The sequence below is a fragment of the Perca flavescens genome, chromosome 7, assembly GCF_004354835.1.
Source record: "Perca flavescens isolate YP-PL-M2 chromosome 7, PFLA_1.0, whole genome shotgun sequence".
NCBI classification, from domain to species: Eukaryota; Metazoa; Chordata; class Actinopteri; order Perciformes; family Percidae; genus Perca; species Perca flavescens.
The window spans coordinates 19,481,333-19,499,140 of NC_041337.1; positions in this window are offsets into that span (position 1 = coordinate 19,481,333).

Here is a 17,808-nt window from a genome sequence, read left to right on the forward strand (position 1 = left end):
CCATTTGTTTCAGGCCTTTGTGAAGTTATTGCTATGAAAGCAATACATCTTATTATGTCCTTGACAGAGAGACACCTCAGCTCGAAACAAAATAATTCATCCATGAACAACATCCATGAACAAGATCCATGATGTGCAGACTTCAGCTGCAGCCTGCTAATAAATCATACAGATTTTGTTTATTTAAATGGAGGCAAATCTCAGATCTGAAAATCTGAGTTGGAATTAAAAACATTATAATGACAATAATATTTATCTATAAAAATATTAAAAGGATGTTAGCCTAAATTAATTATCAGATTTAGCAAAAACAAGTTAGGCTAAGAAATATGTATCATTATATGCAGTAGATTATAGTTGTTCAAATGTTTCCTAATGCCTCTGGCTTTAAATACAAATCACAAAATAATTTCAGAAAATAATAAAACACATACATGTCCATACTGCATTTAAAAACAAGTTGAAGTTGAAATAAATAAAATGCATAGATGATTATGATGCAATTCCAATATGCAAATATAAATGCATGTGATGTAACTCCAACAACATTGAGGAAAATAGTCCATTATTCCAAATTAAAGTGAACATTTAGGATGAAAGCAAACAGTAGTAAAGGATAAGAGCGTGGAGGACATGAAAATAGGAGTGTATCTTGGTGGGTTTATGTCTCTGGTTTATTACAGAGCAGAAGTTGTTAATTACCCTGATTCTTATTTCCTGTCCCCTCTCCCCCACGCCACCCCACCCCCACTGTACTGCCTCCCAGATGAGTGGCTTTGAAGTGCAAAGTACTCTCTCCTCACTTTGAACTGTGAAAACAATGCTCATGTGGTGGTGCTTACCTTCCCCATGTTACCTCATTTAAATAGACCTGGATACGGCTTCCACAGTTTTCAAGGGAAAACTCATTTCCAGAGAAAGAGGTCCCTGTGTTCATTAAACAGCTGGTGAGATTGCTGGTAATCAGGCCCGCGCCGTCATATACATTGCAGGCTGCTCTGACTGGGTGGCTACCAGCAAATTCAACTTCCAAACTAACACAGGCTAAACCCCAACAAGGCGATGCAGATGCAGACACTCTCATGCACCTATTTCTACACATAAAACAAATCCAAGAAAAACAGAACACACATTAAAACTCAGCAGGGCTTTTTGTGATAGTTTAATGTTCTGAAATCTCCTGGTCCTGGGAGAGTTTTTAGCCCTTTTGGCCACTGTTAAAAAACAAATGGTGCTGTTTTTGTTGCAGACATAATCTTACTCTTAAACTCAGAACATAGAATATGCAAGTAGCTACTCAAGCTGTTTTTATCATGCCTGGGGGGCAGTTTAAAAGCTTCAGATCACTAAATTGTCCCAGCTGTCTTGACCATCTGCACTCGAAAAGGGCAGCCACAGAGGAGAGCGGCTTTTGTACTGGTGGCCATGTCAAAAAGCCAATTTTACAGCACCGTGCTGACTCAATGGCCCTCGTGTGACAAATGTGGCCTAATGGACGAGACAGACAGCATGTAAAAGCCTGCTGCTTACTGTAGTGCTTCACTCTTTAACCATTCAAATCCAAGACAGGACAATATGGGGCGTAATTACCATGACACTCAGTTTGATTAGGATGAGGAGCAACACCAACAGCTGGACTTTACAGTGCAACAATTGGATACCTCATTCAACAGTCTCTTTCCTGTTTCCTATTGAGTTAGAAATGTGTGCGTGTGTGTGGGCGAGAGAGGGGCAGAGAGATTTATTGAAGAGAGATTGATGTTTAGAATCAGTCATATTGATAAGGTTTACCTCCTCTTATGTGGAGCGTTGGAGAATTTGCAAATCCCATTGATCATGACGCAATGTTGAAACTTTTCACCTCAGTCACAACATGTTATTTCTTCAATAAGAAATGCCCACTTGCACCCACCTTGTTTCATGTCCGCCCATTCAGAAGGTTAACTATATTTCATCTAACTTAAAAAATGACCTCTGCTCCTAATATCTTTCTACATATCATATTATTTGTTTCTAAGAAACCTTATTTTTCTCTAAGAAGGTGAAAAATAACTGTCTAAATCAAACAGGGATAATGCAATGATGAATGAATTCTGGAGGAATACCTCAATTAAATCATTCAGTTATTTAACATGTAATATGTATATTGATTTTCTTGGAAGAGTACTTTAATCTCCAAAAACACTTTAAACATACATTATTAATTAATTAATTAATTTTCCTTTTAGAGCATAGTGGCTTTTTATTTGATTAAATTAATTTAATTTAAGTTTGTATCACTCACAGATGTTTTTATTTGCAAACAATAAACTGGTAAATCCTACCACACATAATCAGAATCTAACTAAATTTAAAGCACCAATCCCAGAATTGCAATTTTTGTTTCACTATTCATGTTGCTATTACAGCAGGATTCTGTGATGATTCCCACCCCTGTACTACGGTTTACATTGCTAGGCATGTGAGAAGTAGAAAACTACAATAATTCCCTCATCTCTTGTCCATTAGCATGTACGAAAACCCCAAAATCTCCAGTCTTGGGCAGACACAGGCAGACAGCATGCATCTCCACTTGTCAAAGAAAACTTTTATCAATACCAAGAGCACTTGAAGTTTGTTTGCATTTTGTTTTCCAGCACTCTTAACAACTTCAGAAGTCAGATCACAGGAGTATCTGATCAAAGCGCTTCGTGGTTAGTTCTGGAAACACAGGAGTGCTACGCCACGCTTTGATACTCCACATCAATATTTCAATTCAACAATCACTTGACATGCACCCATACTCCCAGAGACGAAAGACGAAAGGGGGGAGAGAGAGAGATCCAGGGAAGATGGAAGGAGTTTGGGAAGTACATATAAAATAAATGGATTCAAGATATCGCTGCCTTCTTCAAATGTTATATGAAATGAACTGCGATGCCCTTTCCACTACTAATCTAGTAATCTAGTAATCTCCTAAAATCTTGAATATGGCAGCCCAAATTGAGTCAATAAGTTTTATCATGCAAAAGATTTAAATCAACAAAATGTTGTGTAGCCTGGCAACTTTATGTCACAAAAGGAAACCACAATACTGACATGAACTTTTGCTTAATATACTCAAGAGTTACAATAACCCCACATACATATCAGTGCTGAAGCTTAACACTTGTCAGGGACTGAAAATCTGAGCAGAGGATGTGTTTCATGTTGAATCAAAGGGAAGTAATACAGGAAATGTGCAGTGATAAAGATGAATACAGTCCATCTGCCAAATGTCACTTTCATAGTGCTTCATAATCATTTCATCATCTCGACAGGATATGACATGCTTTGAAGGGTTCGGCCTATAAATCATGACGTTTCATCTGAAAAAGAGACTTGTGGCAAAGTTGCATGAAAAGACGTGTTGTCAATCAATAGATAATACGTGACACAGCTACTAGTAAAACCTTGAACCTACATTGTGTAATTTTTTGAGTTGATTCTTAGCAAAAACCCCACAAATATGTGCACATTCATGTGTAATTACTTCCATCAACGAATCAAAGTATTCTCGTGGGCGCCCGGATGGCTCGGTTGGTGGAGCGGGCGCCCATGTGTGGCGGGTTGCTCCTCGACGCGGCGGGCCCGGGTTTGGCTCCGGCCTGTGGCCCTTTGCTGCGTGTCGTTCCCCCCTCTCTCTCCCCTTTCATGTCTTCAGCTGTCCTGTCAATTAAAGGCCTAAAATGCCCAAAAGAATTATCTTAGAAAAAAAAAAAAAAAAAACGTAGAATCTGCCATTTAGAACTGTGTGTGGGTAGTATTTCTTAGCTGGGAGCAATAACCTGAAGTTTCTGCTGGTTGCCTGGGAACCTCACAGTGATGACCAGACCTCATTAAATTAAACAAACACTATATAAGTGTTAATTAGTGAGCCATCTTTTGTTAGAGCCATGCTAGCTGTTTCCCCTTTATTTCTAGTCTTTATGCTAAGCTAAGCTAACCCTCTGCTGGTTACAGCTTCACATTGAATGTATAGACACCAGAGTGGATTTGATCTTATAAACAACATACTTTTATACTATCGCCAAAGGCAGGCCATGCTGGATAGTTTGCAAACGGAGATGTAAGAAGTGTAAAAAGTACAAAGCAGTAAGAAGTACAAGTGTAAAATGTGACACTACATTGTGTTAGTATTACCAAATAATGTTACATTTAGGTCAATATGCTTATGTGCTGTTGCTTGATGGTCTTATATTTCACATATTATGCTTTCAGCATATTTTTTGAGCATACAGTACCTTTGTAGCCTCGTGAGACCGTCCTGATCTCGCAAGCTCCAGTTTTCCACTCGCAGAACAGTCTGGCATCTTGAGGCAGAGAAAATTTGGAGCCGTTAGCCAAACGACCGGGCCAATCAGCGTTGGTTTGGAGGTGGGTTAGGTGGTGAAAGACCGATGGTTTATCCAATCAGCTAACCAGTATTATCAGCCAGCGGTAGCCCTAATTCTGTTAGCCGCTCGCTAATGCTTTTTTTCTCTTGGATCCTTCTTTTGGAATATGGTCCAGGAACCTGAAATGGTGCCTTTTATTCCTAAATTCTCGTTACACAAACGGCAAATATCCTTCACCGACATGTTGCTTGCATGCTGAGCTTACGAGCTATGCTTTGCCTGCAGCAGCAGGGGCGGGCTTGTGGTTGTATTTTCATACGCTTCGTGAATCTGATTGGTTGATTTGGCCCCTCTATCACCAACATAGGTGATAGACAGATGGTTCATCCAATCAAATAACCAGTATTCCGCCCCTTCCCAAAAGTTCTCCAACGGAAAGTTCCCAGATGGATATGCCGAGCAAATGCGAAGCAATCCATCTGGCGGAGTCAGGTTAGTACCTTTGAGGCACTTCTGGAGAATATTCTAGACACTATTTGTCATTGTTATGGATTGTTGCAATAATAATAATAAACAATTGCATAAAGCAAGCATATTTGTCTGCTCCAATGTTGATAAGAGCATCAAAAACTTGAAAGAATATCCCTTTTAAAGTACATTTAGAACAGATAAAAAATAAATTAATTTATTTGCGAGTAATCGGGAGTTAACATATGGACAATCATGCGATTAATTGCGATTGAATATTTGAATCAATTGACAGTCCTAGTTTATACATTTGTCAGCAACAATTTAATCTTCATATGGATAATATATGCTTGTATAGTTGTTTTTATTTATGTATATGAATATATGTATTCATTTTACCTGTACATATACTAATAGCTATTTATCTTCTTATCTTTGTTTAACTTTGTTGTCTTTGTTAAGTTGTAAGTCTTGATATGCATCTTGACAGATGGAGTCAAATTCCTTATACGCATTAATGCACTTGGCCAATAATTTTGATTCTGATTGCTGTTTAATAAAAGACACTGACTGTGTGTCTGTCAGGTGTCTGACATCCTCTGTGCATTTCCTTTTGGTGCCTAAAGTATCCACTGTTGCACCCTCTGAGCATGATACGTTTATGTTAATACATATCCCCACACACAACATTTAAAATTAATGATAACTAATTTACCAGGAGAAAATGAATTGTTTATTAATAGGGTTTGCTGTGTAAATTCCATAAAAAGATGAATTCCCTACAATTGCCTGTCTGTACAATGCCACATAAAATGAATAATAAAAAAGCAAATGCAGAGACAAAAGGAAAAAAGAAACAATGGGATTATCAATCATGAAACGTCTCCAAACGCATTTAGACAAAGATGCACAGATGTAAATAATTAGCTGTAACACTTGACAATACCGTTTACAGTCATCAAATCAATGTGGGTATTGTAGCATACAGGGACCCCTGCCAATTGATCTTATAGCTTTGTTCAGTGGCTGTGGGAGATGTGAGCACCTGTCACAGTGATATTGCCGTCTGATCTAAACTACTGTACTCAGATGGGACTCACTCCAGAAGGAAATAGGAATACAAAGAATGGATTCTCACTAAAGTTCTGTATCATGATCATGTTTAAACCTGTTTAACCTCACAGGAGAAAATGACCGTGTAGAATATTATTGTTGTGTGTGCCGGCCTAGAGTAGCATTAAAGGTCCCATGAAATGAAAATGTTACTTTATGAGGTTTTTTAACATTAATATGCGTTCCCCCAGCCTGCCTATGGTCCCCAAGTGGCTAGAAATGGCGATAGATGAGGAAATGAAATCTCAGATGGGCCGATTTGGAATCTTGCTCCTTATGACCTCATAAGGAGCAAAGTGCAACGAGCAAAGTGGTAGTTGGTCAAGGCCACACCCCCACCCTCCACCTTGCCCCCCCCACACCACTCTCCTCCTCAATAGCTACAGACACAAAAATAGCACGTACTAAGGAAAGCTCATTGTGGGACTGGCTCTAGTGGCTGTAATGCTGCACCAAGGCTGAATTTCGGGAAAGAGACTTCAGATACAGTATTAGGGGACCACTAAGGTCTATATAAAAGCATCCAAAGAGCACCATGTCATGGGACCTTTAAGAAAAGATGGCAAAACTGAAAAGTCATGGAACCCATTTCATAAATATTACCCAGAAAGCCCCAACATGCAATCTGGGAAGAGGGACTCATGTCTGTATGGTAACCAAATCTTATGGCAAGGCTCCAGCTGAAATCAGAAATGCAAAGCAGGAGCAGAGATACAAGGCCTACATGTGCAGAGGAGTGCCGCACAGGCAGAGCAGTAGATTTATTTGTAAACGTACGCCTGTGATGCCACTATCTGTTAAGCCCCTCAGTCAGCTCAGCCTGCGTAATGTGAGGGGAAGTGTCACCCTGTCACCACCATGCCAGGGATCAGCCTGCTGTTTGTGTGTACTGCGAACCAAGCCAAGCTTTGAGGAGGAGGGGAGAAAATGACACAGAGGCTCTTTCATCTAATCCTTGTGGTGTAATTTGCACCTCAGTAAGTTTAATTGATGACTACTGATCAAATGCTTACCTTTGAAAATAAAATCTTTGGGATTGTTGTTTTCCCCTTCAACCTGCAAAAAGAATTCTTAATGCACCTGATGAGAGGTTTCTAACTGATGGATCAGTTTTTGAGAGTTTGAACTTTGGTATACAGTTTATTGAGCAACTACAACTGCTGCCAATATTATTTCTTTTAATTCAATACATTAACTTTAGAACTGTACAAACTTCATTAAGCAAACTTCCATCGGGTAGACTTTTCTTTCTTCGGCACAAAGTAGCAGCATTATGCACCTGAGTTCTGTGTGTATTGCGTCCTCCAGAGATCCAACCTGAGCATCAACGTCATTCAGACAAACGGATAGTGACAGGCCAAGCTTATCAGTGTCAACGTCAGGCTGCTCTCCGGGACTTTGATTCCGCACTTTTCCCACAGCTGAACAGAAGGCTGTGCTTTGCAAAACAAACCAACAAACAGGGAACCTGAAGAGTGTGATGAAAGAGTAAACAACATGGCCCGGTAACATGCCCCACAACCATGACACTTCCTAAGTAGGTTACCATGAAGGGTAACCCAATTTAACATGTGTGTCTGATTGTAGTCAGAACATGCTGAGCAATTCAGGAAGTTCACACCGTCCCGGCGTAGCGAGGGTGATGAAGATTGATCCGTCTCAGGACCTTGGCCGTGAAAAATCAAATGGGCCCACCACTAATGCCCTTGCACGTGTACAAAGCAGTTCATTATCAAGAAGAATTATAGGGAGTCAATCTATTGATGTTGCCTAACTAATTGTAAAGCAGGGGATTCAAAAGCAGATGTTGCATTTCAAAGCAGTTGTGAGCAAGGAGACAGGTTATGATTTATGCTAAAATGTGTGGCTTCAAAGCGTCGAACGCGGCTTCTAAACAAATTGAACAAGTCAAGCGCTATTCACCCAGGACCAGGAGGGAGCCCAGCGCATGTAGATCAGAGGCGCACGGCTGCCGCTTGTAATATCACTCAGTGGAGGAGGGGTCCCACTGGGGGAAAGCAGCACAGAGAGGCTAACACTGAGCACTGCTCACACAGAAAGGAATTATGTACGAATGCAGCTGCAACACCTGTGCAGAAACTACACCTCCCCTCCCTCCACTACCCTCCTGGAGCATCATCCACACAGGGGGAGGGGAGAGGGGTGGGCAGCACCTTGAGACTTGACATCCTTTCTGTGGATGGCACTATTATTTGGGAGGAGATCGAAGAGTTGGTAGAAGATGCGATGCCTATGTCAACATACTGATGCAATTTTAGTAAACAAGGATAAAATCGGGTTACTTGTTGGGAAGGTTGGTGGATGGGGGGGAGGCATTAAAATGTGTTTATCACTGTTGTCTTCTAAATGAGGCAGGCTGTGTGAAATGTCTTTGGTAAACCAGACGATAACTGACTGGACTCATCTCTGATCTTTCAGTAACATCATAGGCCACACTTACAGATTTGGAAAGTAGAAATAAGAGAATTCAATAAGTAGGAATGATGGATTATAATCATAATTTAAGATTTGGAAATTGTTTCCTTGTGTAAAATACACATTTACTTAAAGATACCCACTGGAGAATTGCAAAAGGTGTAAATGATTGGTGTATCATCCTGAATTTTACATTGCGGAAGTGTAGAAGTGCAGAAGTGTTCCTCCTTGTTGACGTTGCCATACATGTGAAAAGACAGACTGCACGGACTTTTCTCATAAGTCATTTTTCCGTCTGTTTTCTTCTATTTGATGCAGCCTAAATTGGGACGGAGAAACGAATTGCTAAATTTTTAATTAACTTCACAACATCTGCACTTGTGCTTTGAGAGAGCAGCGAGATTTCCTTTTAACCTATTCCAGCACATTTGCACACCAAGGTAAATCTTGATGCTGGCACTCTTACAGAAAGGAGGAAAAAAAAAATCAAAAATGGAAATGAACTCTCACTTGTGTGTGCAGATCAAAGAGGCGGAATTATTCAACTTTTTACCATTGCTTGATCTTCAAAAAAGAAGAAAAAAGTAGGGGAAATCTAGATGGATGAATCAGTTTAAGTAGAATGTTCTTCAGTTGTTTTATGAGCTTTCGTTTTCTCATCTGGTGTATTTACTTGTACATCATGACTTTAATGTCTGAGTCCAGGGCTGTTTCACTGCGCAGGTATAACAGGCATATGTGTTGCCTGGACTACACGCCAAAGTGTACTTTAAAAAAAATTGGATTCCTCCTCCTCCTTCCTCCTTATTTTTAAGTATTTCAGTTCTCCTGCCACTCTGAAAAAAAGATTAAAATATTAATTTTGTAGAGGAATGCAATTATAAGTGCTATGAATGCATTAAATTAACTTTATTGAATCATTATTTTGACTAGGTACTCATGTATTGATGATCATTTAAGCCAAAGGACCAGTCACACTATTCACTTTTAATACACTAGCACTAAATGCACAATACTAGATTGCTCTATTTCTGTACAGCAGTCCCTTTATGCCTACACCCTTGTATACTCACACAGCTCATAATCTCTGCTGACAAAGACCAAAATATTGTGGTTATTTTAATGCTGAAATAAGTGAATTATTTTTATTTTGTTGCCTCCACTGTTATTGTTAATATTGCAGCAGTAAAATGTACTTAATATGCTTGTGAAGAATAGTTTTTGCACAATGTCACTTGCTGTAAAATAAAGTGCCTTGTGAAAGTTATTTCCTTACTTTGCACATGTGTCCTTTGAATGTGAATTTAATCAATTACAACAACAGATTCAGAGGGATTTTATCCACTCCCCTCGCCATTATTGTTTGACCCAAATTATAACTACACTCACACACACCACACATGATGAGGTAGCATACAGTTCATTGCCTCCCCACTAGAGAGGGCTGTAGAGGAGGCAACACAAGTAACTAACTGAAAGATACTTAAGACTTTCTGTTACAGGACAACACAGGATCACGTCTCTGCAGAGGGCCAATATTTACAATTTCAAACATTATCACTATATCACTATATCTTTTGAGCTGCTGTAGCACAGGAATTTCCCCATTGTGGGATTAATAAAGTCTATCTTATCTTAGATTTAAAGGAAGGAGAGGATTGATTTAGTATTTCCTTAAAGTCAGCTTAAACCTGACTTCTGCTAGTTTGGATACCCTCCCCTCTGCTGTTACACTGTTTCTTCCTGTCAGGTCAGGAGTATATGAAATCGGAGCAGGTATTGAGTCCAGCGCCCCCCCAGATCCCCCCCAGCATCTGCACGGGCAGCCCTGACTGATGTGGGTGATATCACACACACCAAGCTCCTTTAACAAATCTCCCTTTGATACAGCACACACAATGGTGTCTCTATAGGAAACCCCCTGCCTCTCTGTGTGTGTGTGGGGCAGAAAAAGAAAATGGCAGAGCAAAAAAAAAAAAAAAAAGCTGCTAAATGAGACAAAAGTGTTTTTTAGAGGAAATAACTGTGGTGCATTTGCTTTACTGTATCTCTCCACAAGAGGACACTGCTCCCATACACATATATTGGTCGATAAATAGACCAGTTGCACATGTCGCCTAATCTGTATTTAGTCTAAATAATACATTTATAATACACTTTATGAATGAATTAAATCAACGCACTAATTCTGCAGATATGTTTAGAAAAATAACAAACCAAGGAAATGAAGAAAGCTAATTAATTATCATGGTGTTGTGATTACATAAAAAGAGTCATATGGAACTAAACTCTAGTGAAGATTCGCTTGACAAAATAGATTCTATTTTTTTTTTACCAGCAGACCAGTACCTGAAGACTCTGTGTCATGTACTTGTGACTCATACTGGTGTTACTGTATACAGTATACAGATATATGTATATATCTGTATACAGTGCCTGACAGCATGCTTTCAACCAAATGTAAAAAAAGTTTATTTGTAAAAAAAATAACACAATAAAGTCAATCAAAGATTTTGTGGCCTGTTGTTGGAACTTGAAGATGGCCAGTAAGTTGACAGGTTTGTGTCATGTTGGACTGTCCTGCCAACCCCCTGCAGAGAGACTTCTACAAAAACATACAGTCTCCTTTGTTTGCTCAACAATGAATGAGCTGGATCTGCATGCCATCGTACGGCATCTTCACACCTGAACACTTTATGTATTTGATATCCAGCTGTTTTACAGTAGTTCTTTCTTCATTTAATGTTTTTTGTTTGCCCTTGTGATTTTTCGAGCCTGTTGTATGTCTCTCATAATGCATGTGTGTGTAATAATAATACACTTGACTTGACTTTGCATCATAGCAGAAAAGAAAATCATTTAATCATTTATTATTTTGCTAATTTGTACTTTGATTCTAAGAGATTCAAACTCTTTCTGTGTGTAATGTGTGTGTAACTGTACCAACAGAGTGAACATTTATTTCCCCTTGTGGGATGAATAAAGGCATGTCTTCTTCTTCTTCTTCTTCTTCTTCTTCTTCTTCTTCTTCTTCTTCTTCTTCTCTTGATCAGTCCACAGGCCTTGTCAGTATAATGTACTTAACTATACCTTGCATTGCATAGATCAGGTTCCTCCACATCACTGATAACTATTCTGATCATGTGGTCTAATAGGCTATGAATTTCCCTGAACTACCCAGAAAATGTGTAGTACTTTTATGCATCTATCAGTGTTTGAAAAGCTCCTTTTTTGAGCTATTGACAAAAAATCCGGAGAGCCTCAACACAGCCAGTGAGGTAGGGTTGTGGGGAGGGTGGGTAGGAACCCCCAGGCTCTTGTCTTTGTCTGCCTGTTGAGTGGGGCCATCAGATAACAGCCGGGACAATGGTGCTCCATTCTGAGGGCTCTCTTAAATGAGCAGGAAGCGACGGTGAGCGCCGAGCGCAGGCTTCTGGTGGACTCCCTGGAGTCCGCTCAGCCCTGACGGAGCACACTACTGCTGAATGGCTGGAGAGCATGAGAGGAAATGAGAAGCTAGTGGCCACCCAGTCAGTGGCATGGGTGCCCTTTGAAGCTGAATATGTATGGATGGAAGCATGGGAAAAGTGATGGAGATTCATTTTGACATAATTTTGTCATCAATCATGACATTTGGCCCATTTTCTTTTCCGCTGTATGATGCATGCAACACTCACGATGGCCTTATATATTGGGATCATTTCTCAGCTACATAACAAGACACATCAAATATTGCATCCATCTTTCAACTTCTTTTTTCTGGTCGCACTATTTGTGCTACTTGGGCTTGTACTGTTTTTAGGACAATGTAACGCAATACAAAACCCCTCTTTCTTGTTTCTCTCTTGGCACAGTATGGCAGGAAGGTGGTCTGGAAGTGACCGCCAGTACAGTTCTGAGTCCACGTCTCCTTGCCCTCCACCCTGCTGCTTTCAGCCTGGTACGTGCTGTAGAGGGTGTCTGGTGATGCAGCAGTCCTGCGAACCACGTCTGGAACTGACGTCAGGAAAATCCAGAGTTGGCACTGAACCATATTTCTCTTATGCACATGTGTAGGCGCATGGGTAAAATGCTTTTAGTGGTAACAATTTACAATAAGGTACACAAAAATGTAGGTAGTTACTGAGGAACAAATGAGAAATGAATGGTTACTTAATGATTAGTTACTGATTGACAGTGATTCAAGCACTAATGATTAGATACTGGTAAACAGACTGGTAGCTACTGTTAAATTAATGAGTAACAAATGGTTAGCTAATGATTAGTTAACATTAGCTAACCATTTGTTACTCATTCATTTAACAGTAGCCACCTGTCTGTTTACCAGTAACTAATCATTAGTGCTTGAATCACAGTCAATCAGTAACTAATCATTAACTAACCATTTGTTACTCATTCATTCCTCAGTAACTACCTACATTTTTGTGTACCTTATTGTAAAGTGTCACCCTATTATTTAGTACTTAACTTGAGTTAAGCTAAATATTTTCCATAAAAGAAGATGAAAAGGGCTGGCTCCCATTCAGTGAGGAAATACTACACAGCGTGTGTGCCAGTCCTAAACTGGGGTTTTTCAAACTTTCTTTAAGGTAGATTGATATTTTCCTTGGCTGAAACAGGGATCTCCATGCATCTTCCAGCAGCATGCAGCTGAATCAAAGTCAAAATGAACAAAGACAAAAGGAAAACATATATATAGTCAATCTAAAACGTGTGTACAATTCTCATGGGATAATTGGTTAAACAGAATTCCAAATCTATTGGATAGTGGACCTGATAATGCCAACTCCCACCTTTGGATCATCCAATTATCCAATGAAACCTGTTCTAGGTTTGCCTTTTGTCTTTGTCTATTTGACTCTGATGAAGACACAGTAGTGTTAAAACTGCAAATCAATCAGTGTGCTCCAGTCCCTTCTTTTCCCTTAGAACAGGATCTTCAACAGGGGGTCCGCGACGCTTAGGGGGTCCTCTGAGTCAATGCAGGGGGGCCTCCAAATTATTGTTAATTTTTTTAAGTGTTTTCAAAAATTCAAAAGTCTTAACATAAATCCACATATTATTAGCAAATATAAATCCCCACTGATGATAGGCTTACTGGCCTTAAGGTAAGGTATTTACTAAGATAGCCTTCCACAGATACAGTATATGCTTAGGATGCACTGTGCCACATTTATGTTAAAATTAAAATGCCAACAATTATAAGGCTATTTTAAAAGCTTAGTATTGTATGCAAAAAAAAGGTATGTATAAAGGCTTTAGTCTGCCCCACACATAATTGTAAGCCCAGTTTAATATGCAACTTTATTTTATACAATCTCTAGTAGGGGGTCCTTGCTCCATCTCTCTTTCAGTTAAGGGGTCTTTGGTTTTAACACCTTTGAAGACCCCTGCCTTAGAAGATATGCTCCTTGGCCTTTCTAGTAACACTGTGTTGTTGGTGTTACTGCTGTAGGTAGTAAGCTAGTTAGCTGAGCATGCTAACATTTGGAGCTTACATTTGAGGAGATACACACCCTTTAATATGCAGGCAGCGAACTTGAGGATCACCGTGTTAGTGCACACAATTTAAAACTACTAAAAGTTGTCAAGTCAACATTTTTGGGCAATGAGTACAACATACCTGCCCTGAACTCTGTGTGAGGTGAACCTGGCTGCACCGGTGATTCTCAAGCATCCACTTCATCAGAGTCTCATGCACAAGACAAAATCCCCCCCCTCACACAGTCTGAATATTTGCTTCTGTGTGCATCTTTTCAGAAAACATGCATCTTTTAGTACTACACAGAAATCTACTTACATGTATCAACATTGCTTTCAGATGTAGATCTTTCTTCTATTTTCTAGCGCTCTATTTTATGTGTATTACATCTGGGACTAATTATTCTTCACCAGTTCTGAAGAAGTGCTTTACAGCTGAAAGTGAATCTAGTGTTGACAGAAGTGTAAAGGTGGAGCAGACAATGCAGCAGCGGCTCTTACAATGTGGTTCAAGGCTGTGTCACGTTGTGTACTTTAGCTGCACAATGCTTTGGCATGGGCTAGGAAGTGACACATCCCATAACCCAACTCTGTGCTCCTACATGGTTTAGTAAATCAAATTGTTATTCTGGAAGTGATAAAAAACTTTGGCCCAAAACTGCCGACTGCATGATGGCAGGTTTTATACAAATAATAACACCCTTTGCCTCATCTCTACCTTAAAGGAGAGGATCAAGAGGAGCAACTGTGACTGTCAGACAGAAATACCACAGATGAGAAACTAAACAATTAGTTTTTTTTTATGTGTGGCACCATATCCTGACAGGACAAAAAGGACAGTGACTATCAGCAAGTAAAGGAAGGTCAGATGGGAATCCAGGTCTCACCTTTTGTTCTCTTCAGATGATAGACAGGCTGCTTCAGCAAGACTTTGACCTTTTAATTGTTTGTTGGTATATATTTGGTCGCCAGGATGGAAGAACAGACACGATCATGCTCTGTAAAGGGCACTTTCTTTCCCAGCAGCACACCAAACAGTTAGTGTTCATATCCCACCCTACGCTTAATTACATGTTAATGATCATGTGCTATCCCCGATTAAAATACATGACGTCTTTAAGTCATCATCTTTGTTGTTACCTTAATGAGAACATAAAACCTAATTGTTGAGGATGCTTTGTGAGAGCACACTCGGACACAGTTCCTTGGGGAGCCCGTGGATATAGGCGGGTGCTGCCTTACCCGCCCAGGAGATGCATGACCCAGATGTTTGATGACATGACTAGTGTAGGTGTGGTGGAGGTCAGGAAACGTTTATCAAGAGTGAACAGGAAATCAGCAACTCACATTGAAACCTACTGGACTCACGCAAAGTTTTGTTTTAAAAGAGAAGGTATGAAAGAAACACTTTGAAAGCTTTACGCTTTACAAGCAAGATGTATAAGAATTATAAATTTCAACAAGAGAGGGAAAATCTCCACAGATCTTTAACAAATTAGCAATTAGATTTTAGTGTGATGCCCTGGGAAATCAAGACATGGGTAATTACAGGTACAGTCAAGAACAGAAGATTTAGCAGAGAAAAAAAGTGTTTGATATTGGTTAAACAATGCAATATTTGTTTGATTATTGTATTGCTGTGGTATCTGAGAACCTAAATAATAGAGCCTGACAAGCTGCCATAAACTATACACTTATCAACGCACATCAAAGGGCCATTTGACAAATTCCTGGGTTGTTCTCTGCTCTTAACCCCCTACAGAAACTTTGTATGGCGTGAGTGACAAATTACAACAAATTCATCAGCTGACAGGATGAATTATTCAGAGAGACATGATTCATAAAGTCAAACAATGTAAATACAGCACGAGGAGAGGCACTAATGGATGAAGAGGAGCAGTGAACGGAAAGGGATGGGAGAGGTAAGGAGACAGGGACACAAGGAGAGGTTTGGCAGCCAGCAGTCAGCCTCATAACAAAAAGTAATTAACAAAGTAACATGCCATGGGGGGTCGGGGCAAGCAACCCAAAAAGCAGATAAAGAACAATAGCAGGAACTATAGGCCACAAAATGACTGGAGCCTCTCCCTGGGCGATAATAATAGAAAGGCCCTCTAAGATCAGGACACACACTCAGTATGGAGAAGACAGGGTGGATGAAATATTTTTTATAATGTGATTAATGCTAATGCAACAAGCAGAGTGGGGTCATGCCAGACATAACTACAAGCCTCAAAACACTTCATAAGTGTTTTTTTATGAGCCAAGAATAGCAACCTAAAATGGAAACAAGACATACTACAGAGTATCAGAACATTATTAATAGTCATGCAATTTCAAACTTGAATGTGACCTCACATTTAAAATATGCATGTTTGTCGGAATAAAATGGTAGTATCACTCAACACATTTTGTGTCCACAAAAAGGTGTTATGTATATGTTTGCTGTTGCTTTTAAGCTAACTGAATACACATTTGATTGTAAAAGTGGCACAACTACATAAGTTGTAGCTCGGTGTGCCACTCAGGTATTCCCATTTTCATTGTTTAAATTTATAAAGAGCTGTCTGTGTTTTGATGGAGCAGAAGGGTTACGTCTAGTTTGGGGTTAACACTCCATATCCTTTTCCATTCAACGCATTGTTCCTTTTACCACTGATTAATATCTTGTTTTAACAGCCCGCAGACACACCACGCCGTCTGTATGTTCATAAATCCTCTGGAGCTGATCAACACAATGGCCCACATTCCTGGCATTTAAAGGAAGTCCCTTATATCACTGCATCTCCTCTCCACCAGAGACACAGACATTCTAGGAATATGACACTGGAACAAAAACAACACTTGACATGCACGTCTGTTTATTTCATTTAGCTTAAAACATTAGTAAGACAGGGACACATCACACTTTGGGGGGTGTCCATCCAGTGCTTTACCTTTGTAATGCATCGCTGAACCTCTCACCTACACCCTGTTTGACTTGAGTTACATCTTTAGCAATGTTTTCTCTTTCATGGAATAACAACAGCATGGGCAAAATGTCCTGAAATGGAGACATTTATCAGGGTTAAATCATTTGACCTGACTCCAGCATTGTCGCTGTATGTGGGATTACCAAACACCCCCTACTAATTATGGCTTTCTCTGGGCTGATCAGGTGACACACTGTGTGAAAATAAAAATGATTTCATATCCATTAAATTAAAACTGCACTAATGAAGATTTTTTACATTAGTCAGAGGTCTCCCGCAGTGATTAACTCACAGTTATCCTCCAAACTCTGCAGCTCTGCACAGTTTTTTTACTCCCTTTTAGCTTGTTGTCTTATTTGATGCAAATGTATTGTCTTACCGTGCTCATCAACCCCATTTCCAGCAGTAACATCCGGCCCCTGTTTTTGTAAAAAAACAACAACAAATACTGTATGCTACCTGCCCAGTTTCAAATAACAGACAGACAAAGGGAGCAGCTAGCTAGTAAATGAAGCAAGTTAAATATCCAAATATTTTCCTCTGGAGTTGGAGACCAAGAGAGAGTGAAAAATAGAGTGAATTTTGGACTTCTTATGGTGATATTATGTTAGGTAAACGGACCTATGTACAGAAGGGAGTTATGGGTAACCAAAGGTCACACATGCTGACATGCACACCTTCAAAATCTAAATCCACGCGTCAAGCAAGTTAACTTTATTAATCAACCATTAATGAACCAACAGGAGCTAAACTGTTGGTTCGAACCTGAGACGAAAACAAACGTGAAACATGCAATTGTGACTCCCGTCTTCAAATCTGGGGACCACCATGTAGTCAGTAACTACAGACCCATAAGTATACTGCCAGTAGTCTCTAAGGTTGCAGAGAAAGTGGTCATAAAACAACTAACTGACCACATTAACAGCTGCAACCCTGGCTTAAACCCTGCCCAGTTTGGTTTTAGAAAACACTATTATACAGAA